Source organism: Drosophila ananassae, assembly GCF_017639315.1.
Source record: "Drosophila ananassae strain 14024-0371.13 chromosome 4 unlocalized genomic scaffold, ASM1763931v2 tig00000071, whole genome shotgun sequence".
Taxonomy (NCBI): domain Eukaryota; kingdom Metazoa; phylum Arthropoda; class Insecta; order Diptera; family Drosophilidae; genus Drosophila; species Drosophila ananassae.
Window position 1 is genome coordinate 148,636 of NW_025319041.1, and position 10,704 is coordinate 159,339.

At 46.7% G+C, this 10,704-nt stretch overlaps 1 long non-coding RNA gene across 2 annotated transcripts; it reads right to left on the reverse strand.

The window, feature by feature from the left end:
• On the reverse strand, positions 1-10,503 carry LOC123257840. 2 transcript variants are annotated; one of them, XR_006507909.1, is made up of 3 exons: positions 10,384-10,498; positions 8,838-9,005; positions 1-54 (listed from the first exon to the last, which is right to left on the reverse strand). It is a non-coding gene; the product is annotated as an uncharacterized LOC123257840 (long non-coding RNA). The 2 variants fall into 2 exon arrangements; XR_006507910.1 differs by lacking the exon at positions 1-54 and adding an exon at positions 8,716-8,764 and having other exon boundaries at positions 10,384-10,503.
• Between the last annotated feature and the right edge of the window lie 201 nt (positions 10,504-10,704).

Genomic DNA, 10,704 nt, shown 5'->3' on the forward strand with positions numbered 1-10,704 from the left:
AGACCTCCTCCCCTCCCACGAGGATCTCACAGAATCAAAGCATTCAGGGACCATCTGGAAAAGTACATTCTTTTAAATACTGAAATAAACAGTGGGGAGGATATTGAAGACTGCGTTGGCATCTTACTTAAAAACATTGAGAGCGCTGCTTTACACGCCACTCCCACCGCAAACAACGCCTCCCGATATTCGACCAAACATCCTTCTCGTCACACGACTAAGCTTGATAAACCAGCCAGCATCCTTCTTCAGCTATTGCAAGCATGTTTCTCCAAAATGAAAGAGGATCCCTCACCTGAAAATAAAGCAAAGTTTTCCAGAGTAAGAAACAAGTTTAAAAAAGCAATTAAAAGACTAAAACAAGCCCAGGTAAACCGCATGCTCCTCAATCTTGACCCTGAAGATAGATACAACATGGCCAAGATTTGGAAAATTACCAGGCACATCAAAAGTCAACCCCAATCTGACCATCCTCTCAAGATCCCAGTACAGTCCAGGTCCTCTGGACACTCGCCAGCTTCCTCCGACCACATATGGACCCGTTCCTCTAAAGAAAAGGCGGACGCCTTCGTCAAACACCTGGAGGATAGGTTCTCCCCTAAAATGACCACTCTGGAACAGGAAAGAATTGCTATAATAAATGATCTTAATGATTTCTATGCACACTCACCTTCTCCCCCCTCGTCCCCGATTTTCTTCAGGCTGGAGGAGCTCCAAACACAGATTGCTGCTCTGGCGACCGCGAAGAGCCCTGGGGAAGACCAAATCCAAAACGCCCTTATCAAATTACTACCAAAGAAGGCAGTCCTCTACCTATTGCATATTTACAACTCTGTTCTAAGACTCGGCCATTTCCCCCATCAATGGAAACTAGCTGTCATCACCATGATCCATAAGACGGGGAACCCAAATCATTGCCCGGACTCCTACAGGCCCATAAGTCTCCTCTCCGGCTTTGGAAAGCTGTTTGAGCGCCTCCTTCTCTCCAAGTTTTTCAAGTGTAAGAACTTTTCGGAAGCCAGAACACCAGTTTGGCTTTCGCCCAGAACACAGTTCGGAACTGCAAGTGTTGAGGGTCACGCAACACATCCTGAGAGCATTTGAAGAAAAGGAACACTGCTCGGCCATCTTTTTGGACTTCCCGCAGGCTTTCGATGGGGTTTGGCATGAGGGACTTTTACAAAAACTTTCCAAGATTGTCCCTAAACAACTACACAAAGTCCTCACCAGCTACCTTCAAGACAGGACTTTCAAGGTGAAAGGAACTGGTGGAATCAGATCCAGGCTTGGTTCCATCAGTGCTGGAGTGCCCCAAGGGAGCATCCTCGGCCCAATCCTTTACTCGATCTACACCTCTGACATGCCACTCCCAGATGCAGTCCCCATTATCTCCAGGAACTGTACTCTTACCCCGAGCAAGCTCCTCCTAGCCACATATGCAGACGATACAGCGGTACTTATGTCGCACAAACAGCCAAAGGAACACGCAAAGCATCTGCAAGCATACCTCAACGTCATCTCCGAATGGGCAAACAAATGGCGCATGACCTTCAATGTTAAAAAATGCGCCCACGTCTCCTTCTTTTCTGGACAAAATATGACCCAAACCAACCAGACGAAACTCCTCCTCAATGGACAGATCATACCTCAGGCTAACAAATACAAATACCTTGGGGTCACATTGGATAGGAAAATAAATATGAGCCTACACATTTCCCTCCTTTGCATAAGGCTGAGGGCTAGGGCAAAGAGTCTTGAGTGGCTTATTGGTCCGCACAGCCCCCTACCCAAACCCACCAAGGCTACGCTGATTAAACAGCATATTATCCCCATCTGGCAATATGCCATCCCGGTCTGGGCATCGCTGGCCTCGGACTCGGCATTGATGAAGGTCCAATCTGCCACAAACGCCATTATAAGACGATCACTGGAAGCGGGTAGGCACACCACTAACAAGCTCCTAGCCAGCACCTTCAGCATTAAAACACTTGAGGAGATTTATACAGCCCAAAGTGCTACATTCGCTGGCGCCCTATTAATGCATATAAATCCGGCAGCGCAACACCTTGGCCTTAACCCAGTTACCCCCGTCAACACAAAGAACAAAGACCTTCCTATAAATTGCCAGACTAACCAAACAAGTCCTGGATCACTACAATGACAGCAACGAACAAAACACGCGAGTCTTTGTGTTACCCCCGTCAACACAAAGAACAAAGACCTTCCTATAAATTGCCAGACTAACCAAACAAGTCCTGGATCACTACAATGACAGCAACGAACAAAACACGCGAGTCTTACCGAAATCCTGCACTATCCCGACTCTCCTTAGGCTTGAGATAAAGAAGGAGAACGAAGGCTCCAACAGCGATGTATCCAGGACCAAATACGTGCACCCAAATCTTTCCAGCAAAGGGATTGACCGCCTAGGTGAGAGGGCTATAAACTGGACTAGGAGATCTTTCACCCATGGGGAAATTACCCGCGAAAGGGCTGCTAGGATGGTACGAGGTCAATCCCTATCTATCAGGCGACTTGTCCTTCCAGACGAAATAATCCTAACAGGGGAAAAATACTTCCCACCACCTGTCATCGACCTGCTAAACAGCGAAGGATCCTCCCCCGAACCTCATGACTGATCACAATTTTTCTCCCTGGGGACCTAACGCTAGCCCCTCCGGGACTGCCTCACCAAAACACAAACTGATGCAGCTTAACCCGTGACTACTCACTGGCTCCTCCGTAGAAACACCTCCCATATTCCAGCATCGACGATGATCCTTCTCCTATATCACAGCATCGACATTGATCCTCCTCCTAAGCGCCGGAAACCTGGAAAAAGGAAAAGAAATTAATGACATTAAACGACGGTGTCTGCTGGGCCTCAACCATCTGTGATACTCACCTGTGATACTTTATATACCTGACGACATCCCATGGAAGAATGAAACATGTACCTGATTAAATATAAACAAAGCTAATTGACAATCGGAAGAAGAAGACTAAATTACAACAAACCTACCTTAACGACGAGATGACCTGATGCTCCCTTGCGACGACGCCCAATTTCCTGACAACATGCCGTATCCACGGTGCTCCAATAGATGTCCAAAATATTTGCTGCATCAGACGACGAACCCCACAAATTGCCTCATGAGTTGCTCGTCCGTGAGAGCAATCTGCATAATCCTGCCTCTAATCGCCTGGCATCTACGTCCTCACTCAAAAATCCAACGCTGCATTCCAACAGAGGGGAGGGGGGGTGTGTGTGTATGGTGTGTGTGTGGGTGTGTGTGTGTATTCCAACGCTGCATTACAATAGAGGGGAGGCAACCTGAAACGAGAAAAGAAGAAACGAATATCTTACAAGGGGTCCTACATCAGAATGCTATGGAACTTATCTTATTCTCTCCCACTATAATATCCACGGTGCTCCAATAAATGCTCAAACTGTTTGCTCCATCACACAAAGAATCCTATAAATTGCCTCATGTGTTGATTTGTCCGTGAGAGTAACTTCAATAATCCTGCCTCAAATCTCCCGGCAACTGTGCATTTCAATAGAGGGGGCGATCAAAATCGTCAGACACAGAAACAAGATCGCACAGCCACTGCTCCTGCTTGAGGAATATATATTACAAATTTGTCTGACTGCCAGTCTCAGGACATCATACTCACCTGTGCCTTCTCTCCTCTGGCTACAAAATGGGATACTTCTGGAACCGGCCACCCACAGTTCGCTCGGCCATCCACTACTAAACTTGACGATGTTCCATGTCCTAGAGCGTCGGCAACCTGAAACGTGAAAAGAAGAAACAAAAATCTTACAAGGGGTTCTACATCAAAGTGCTATTGGAACTCATCTTATTATATCTCCTCCTTCAAAGCTCCTGTCCAATGATGACCTTGCTCCTGCTTCTTTTGCTCCAAATGATCCTAGCCACGAGCGCCCATTCTTGCTGGACATTGTTCCTGGAAAGAAAAGAGAAAGATAAAATTAATTCTGACGCCGCTAAAACCAATCAAAATTTAGCCTACTTACCTTTTCTTTGACCCTTCACGAACGTGCAAAACCTGGAGGAATAAAGGGCAAATTGAAATTAGACCTTGGATCATGGGAAAACACATATATTTACCTGGAAATTGCCATCCCACGCTGCCGACACCGAGGAACTGAAATGATAAAGGAAAATTAAAATTAATACGCTCCAAATATCCCCACTGAAGGGAATTGATGCCTGAGAAGCTATTGCACTTCCAAGGATGGCACCTGATCCAGGATCATCTGCGTACCTGCCTCTTAATGTCGTCCCAAATATCTGTTTTGAATCTTGTCTTGAAGTCCACATTGTTTACATGTTTTCAATGTTTACATAATCCCACGTCTTCTTCTTAATACAGCATTCCATGATTTGATCCAAAAATTTCCTATTAACGACGCTGACTGCCGACTGATCAACTATCTGTGATACTCACCTGTGATAACCCTTATCCACTTGACGACTTCCACGGGATTCACCTGCAAACGTACCTGATTAGCTTAAGAAAAAACACTGACAATTGGAAGACTAATAAGAAGAAGAAACCAAAACAAAACTTACCCTCAAAGACGACACGACCCGATGCACCAGAAAGACGACGCCCTTGAACACGCCAACCGGCAAAATCCTCTGTCCCACAATGCCGTCCCTCAATGTGCTGTCCTAAATGTCTCCCTGAAATGCAAAAACTTACAAACTTTTAAATTTCTTCCTATTTTTACCCATTTTTGCGATGAGTGCTGCCAACCTGCCCTGCCTGGTGGTCGGAGTTGCCACCTGGGGCAAATGACCAGAAATGAGAGCTGCCAACCGGTCCCGCCTGGCAGTAGGAGTTGCCACCTGGAGGAAGTGAAGAAAAATACCAGGAACAAAGGAAATACCAAGTGCCAAGACGACCATGGGACGAATTGAGGCCCGACGACCCCAAAAACAACAACAGGAGAAAGTGCTCTCTCCAGGAGCCCGCCAATTTCATGGAAAGTCTCCCGGAACAAAGTTGGAAAGTCTATTGCCCTTTGGGTAATACTCCGGGAGACCTTTCTCTTCCCTGTTGAACACAACCACTTGGGCCCTGGAGCAGTGCGGACTGGCTTTAAACCAGCCCGCCAAATCTTTCCTTTTTTGAATTTGTTTAAAGTAAAATAAAATATAAAACGCCAAGTTGTTTGTTAAATTTTCAAAATTCTTTTAAACAAAAAACAATAAAACAAAACACAAATTATAAAAACGGACTGGCTTTAAACCAGCCCGCCAAATCTTTCCTTTTTTGAATTTGTTTAAAGTAAAACCTAAAATAAAAACGCAAAGTTATTTGTTAAATTTTTAAAATTCTTTTAAACAAAAAACAATAAAACAAAACACAAATTATAAATTAAAAAAAAACAAGTTGAAGTGACTTATTAATTAAAAGGAGACTTAAAAAGGAGATATGGAGGACACAAGGACAGAAATCCAAAAGGAGATGGACAATTTCAACCTGGACAACATTGAGCCTTTTACTTCGTTGGACTCCTTTGAGATGGCCATGATCTGCAGGCCTTATGGTGGTGAGTCCAATGAGAAAATTGAACTTTCTTCCCCCTATTCGGGCCGTCATCCAGGATCCTCTTTGCAATCATTAGATGATTCCTGCGTGATTGTGTGTGACGCTAATTCAAGGACTCCCCCCGTTGACCCCTCTTCCAAGGCGAAGAGCCCGCCAAAAATAATTCCCAATAAAATAACCCATACACACACACACACACAGTCAGATCCACTTTCTCTCTATGACCCCTCTTCCAAAGCGAAGAGCCCGCCAAATGCAGGAGATAAAAGTAATAAGACAACAGTTCCAATAAGCACACACCCCCATACACTCACACAAACACAGTCACACACACATACTGCACCACTTTCTTCTCCCTTGCCTATGGGGACTGAAATTGGCGCGAAGCAATGCACCCAAACACACTCACAGTCACACACACATACTGCACCACTTTCTTCTCCCTTGCCTATGGGGACTGAAATTGGCGCGAAGCAATGCATCCAAACACACTCACAGTCACACACACACTATGTTCCACTTTCCTCTTCCCTGACTACGGGTCCTGAAATTGGCGCGAACATTGAAATCCAAGCAACCAAGGCTTTAGCTTCCGCCTTGCCCAAAATAACAACAAGCCCTACAGCTGATCGTGAGCCACCTGTTGGTTCAAACACAGCCATAAACAAAAACAATAAACGGCTGTTGTCTTCCTCTCCAACTACGCTAACCAACGACATCAAGCGAGCCAACCGGGAGATTGAACATGTTGCACCCAAGTTGGACCAGCTGGCCCATCCAAACAATAACACAACAAAAAACAACAAACCCCCTATAAAAATCCTATCTGATGAGTTGTTGAGAAACTTTTTCTCACAACTCAAAGATAGCGAGGCAAACCCCCCTCCCCCCGATGCATCTAATTCAGTGTCCCAAATCCAGACACTTAATACCCCCAAAACCACATACAGCCATATTTTGCAGCAGGAGCCCGATTATTTATCCCCCACCAGATCTGCCAAACTTACTCCAAAGACTTAATCAAGCAAACCAGCCCCTAAAAAACCAACTCCGCTCAGAGCCAGCGAGTCCAGCTCGGCAGACATGGGCCCGTGGTTTTTAATGTTAAAGCTACGGTCCACACCACGCCTAATCATAATCCACAGGGTCCTGCACAGATGGATGTTCCCTCCCCCTTCCATTACAAGCCTGAAAAGACTCCTGTCTTCAAGAGTCTTTTTGCCCAACGGCTCTACATGGAACGTGTGGAAGCTAGAGCCGAGGCCAATAGGGTAAAGGGAAACGGGGCCAGGGAAGGGGCCCCAATTAATGGAAACAGCAGCAACAAGAACAACAACAATAAAACTCCTACAGCGATGGCCCCTCCCATTGTCCCCCTTCGTAAGCCCCCGGTCCCGCTAATGTCCTTGCCCTTGCGACCGCCTAACAATGCCCTTGCTTTGGCCCAATGCCACCGGTGCCAAAAATATGGGCACAAAAAGGGCTCATGCAGACGAGCCTTCGTCTGCATGAAGTGTGCAGGGCAGCACCCCACCACAACCTGCAAAAAGCCCAGACGTGTACCCCCTCGGTGCTGCAACTGTGGGGGTCGGCACATAAGTGCCTATAAGGGTTGTAGGGTTTTCCAGGAGGTGAAGAGAAGAGCGGCCCAGGATACCCTCCGCCCGGCCTCCGCCTGAGCGGAGTCACCGCACACTAAAGAAGGACGTGGGCCCCTCCCAGAACCGAAACGAGCCGAGCAACAACAACTACTGGACTATCCTTCAAAATGACGAAATGACTCCTACCCCCCACCCTTCTATTAAACAACGGCCCAACAAGGACCCGCGCTACCACTCGACAAGGCATCAGCAAAAATCCCCCTACCACAGGTCAAGGATGGCCCAAACAAATCCGGACCGAAGGCCAAACCAGCAACGGCAACATCCCTCGGAACAGCGCAGCAACTACAACCCATTTAGGCAACAGAGGCGACCAAATCCGGCAGAGGCGCATCTGGCTCGCTTCCAGGAGAGGCTCCAACTGGAGCAAGAGGGAAAGGAGTGCTCCCAACGGCTTCGAGGGCAGGGATGGCCAACTCCTCAGGAGAGTTTGATCCAAAAACGGACTGGCGCAGCTCTCAACAACTCGCGCCAATCCAGTGTAAAATCCCAGCTTCACTGGCACAAGCTGCTGGAGAAACTGGCACTCACCCACGAGGCTGCCCAGTCCAAGCTGCTTGAAAAAGTGGCTACAATTGAGAAAAAAATAAATAAATTGTCAACTCTGTTTATTAAAATCACTAATATGTTTGACATAACTGAGGCCTCACCGAACAATAACTCTCTAGCCAACTTATCCTGCTCCATTCAGACAATCGAAATGGCCTCGATTCTAGAAAATACCCTTGACGCCAATGACTGCCTCTATGTTTAAAGCTCCTAAGACTTTAAAGATTGTCTCCTGGAACGCTGGGGGCATCCAAAACAAAATTGACGAGCTCTCAGCATTCTTAAGTGGACGAGATGTTGACGTGCTGCTCGTCAGCGAAGTTAGGACAGTGACCTTTCATATCCCTAGATACAAGGTTTACATTGCCTCTTGAATCCAGTGTCGCAGCGCAGATGGGGTAATAATCCGTAGCGACCTTGCCCATTCGGTCCTCGTACCTAGAAAGGAAGAAGCGGTACAAATCTGCCCAATTGCCGTACAAAATATCATACTTGCCTCCATCTATTGCCCACCATCTGTGAAATGGCAAAACGACGATTTTCCTCGCCTCCTCAAAGGGATCGACCAACTATGTAATCCACAATCACTGAGGTTCATCATTGCGGGGGACTGGAATGCGAAAAACCAGATGTGGGGAAACGCTCGTAGCTGCAACAGAGGGAAATTGTTAGCGGAAGCAGTACAAGCAAAAAACAGATATAACATACTTGCTACAGGAGAGGCCACTTGTTATCCCTTTAACAAAAAGGCAAATCCCTCGGCAATAGATTTTGCCGTGTATTCGGGTTTCCTCCCTACCCACATCTCCATCTCATCGGTATCCGAATTGTCCTCTGACCATGTCCCACTCATCATCATTGCGGCACTGGGCAAAACTCCTTTAATCAGTCCAGATGTCGAACAGGCTGCGCCTAGACCTCCTCCCCTCCCACGAGGATCTCACAGAATCAAAGCCTTCAGGGACCATCTGGAAAAATACATTCTTTTAAACACTGAAATAAACAGTGGGGAGGATATTGATGACTGCGTTGGCATTTTACTTAAAAACATTGAGAGCGCTGCTTTACACGCCACTCCCACCGCAAACAACGCCTCCCGATATTCGACCAAACATCCTTCTCGTCACATGACCAAGCTTGATAAACCAGCCAGCATCCTTCTCCAGCTATTGCAAGCATGTTTCTCCAAAATGAAAGAGGATCCCTCACCTGAAAATAAAGCAAAGTTTTCCAGAACAAGAAATAAGTTTAAAAAAGCAATTAAATGACTAAAACAAGCCCAGGTAAACCGCATGCTCCTCAATCTTGACCCTGAAGATAGATACAACATGGCCAAGATTTGGAAAATTATCAGGCACATCAAAAGTCAACCCCAATCTGACCATCCGCTCAAGATCCCAGTACAGTCCAGGTCCTCTGGACACTCGTCAGCTTCCTCCGACTGCATATGGACCCGTTCCTCTAAAGAAAAGGCGGACGCCTTCGTCAAACACCTGGAGGTTCTCCCCTAAAATGACCACTCTGGAACAGGAAAGAATTGCTATAATAAATGATCTTAATGATTTCTATGCACACTCACCTTCTCTCCCCTCGGCCCCGATTTTCTTCAGGCTGGAGGAGCTCCAAACACAGATTGCTGCTCTGGCGACCGCGAAGAGCCCTGGGGAAGACCAAATCCAAAACGCCCTTATCAAATTACTACCAAAGAAGGCAGTCCTCTACCTATTGCATATTTAAAACTCTGTTCTAAGACTCGGCCATTTCCCCCATCAATGGAAACTAGCTGTCATCACCATGATCCATAAGACGGGGAAGCCAACTCATTGCCCGGACTCCTACAGACCCATAAGCCTGCTCTCTGGCTTTGGAAAGCTGTTTGAGCGCCTCCTTCTCTCCAAGCTTTTCAAGTGTAGGAACTTTGCGGAAGCCATACCAGAACACCAGTTTGGCTTTCGCCCAGAAAACACTTGAGGAGATTTATACAGCACAAAGTGCTAGACTCGCTGGCGCCCTATTAATGCATATAAATCCGGCAGCGCAACACCTTTGCCTTAACCCAGTTACCACCGTCAGCACAAAAAAACAAAGACCCAGACTAACCAAACAAGTCCTGGATCACTACAATGACTGCAACGGACAAAACACGCGAGTCTTAGCGAAATCCTACACTATCCCGACTCTCCTTAGGCTTGAGATAAAGAAGGAGAACGAAGGCTCCAACAGCGATGTATCCAGGACCAAATACGTGCACCCAAACCTGTCCAGCAAAGGGATTGACCGCCTAGGTGAGAGGGCTATAAACTGGACTAGGAGATCTTTCACCCATGGGGAAATTACCCGCGAAAGGGCTGCTAGGATGGTACGAGGTCAACCCCTATCTATCAGGCGACTTGTCCTTCCAGACGAAATAATCCTAACAGGGGAAAAATACTTCCCACCACCTGTCATCGACCTGCTAAACAGCGAAGGATCCTCCCCCGAACCTCATGACTGATCACAATTTTTCTCCCTGGGGACCTAACGCTAGCCCCTCCGGGACTGCCTCTCCAAAACACAAACTGATGCAGCTTAACCCGTGACTACTCACTGGCTCCTCCGTAGAAACTCCTCCCATATTCCAGCATCGACGATGATCCTTCTCCTATATCACAGCATCGACATTGATCCTCCTCCTAAGCGCCGGAAACCTGGAAAAGGAAAAGGAATTAATGACATTAAACGACGGTGTCTGCTGGGCCTCAACCATCTGTGATACTCACCTGTGATACTTTATATACCTGACGACATCCCATGGAAGAATGAAACATGTACCTGATTAAATATAACAAAGTAAAAAAAATAAACAAAGCTAATTGACAATCGGAAGAAGAAGACTAAATTACAACAAACCTACCTTAACGACGAGATG